This window comes from Diaphorina citri, unplaced genomic scaffold (assembly GCF_000475195.1).
Source record: "Diaphorina citri unplaced genomic scaffold, Diaci psyllid genome assembly version 1.1 scaffold39927, whole genome shotgun sequence".
In the NCBI taxonomy this organism is placed as follows: domain Eukaryota; kingdom Metazoa; phylum Arthropoda; class Insecta; order Hemiptera; family Psyllidae; genus Diaphorina; species Diaphorina citri.
The window spans coordinates 1-564 of NW_007417254.1; the positions used below are offsets into that span (position 1 = coordinate 1).

Sequence of the window (564 nt, forward strand, 5' to 3'; positions counted from 1 at the left end):
GGGACTTTTGAGACAAGAAAAACTGTTTTTACATGTATTTTTCCTATGGCGCACATTAAAAGTGGACACACTGTATAACGCAGGCATGTCTATGTCTTCATCATGAATATCATCTAAAGTTCTGAAAAAATTGAAACATTTTTTTTTCTATCCAAGAACAACATCATTGATATATATATAACGGATAAGATTTTCAGTGACAGGGGTTTCACCCTCCATTCATCGACAAGCTACTCGTCTCCTCACCCAGCCTGACCAGGGCAGGGAAAAGTTAACAATACGCCATTGCCCAGATGGATAGAAATGACGCAAAACATTGTTAGAACCAAAAGATGGTCACCATTTGGATAGAAACGACGCAAAACATTGTTAGAACCAAAAATTACCCACCCGAACATTTGGAATACTCGCAGGGGTTAACCCAACCTAAGTGCAATGGAAGGGCCTCACCCTGGAGGAACCTCCTACTTGATTAAGGTAACCTCCTAGTCTCGCTGGAGGACGTAAAACTGAGACAAAACCAGCCCTGTCAAGCCACAGACAATAACACTGGCTCTTTTGAGG

At 41.7% G+C, this 564-nt stretch overlaps 1 pseudogene; it reads right to left on the reverse strand.

The window, feature by feature from the left end:
• Positions 1–351: 351 nt before the first annotated feature.
• On the reverse strand, positions 352–492 carry LOC113473534 (annotated as a pseudogene).
• Positions 493–564: the final 72 nt, after the last annotated feature.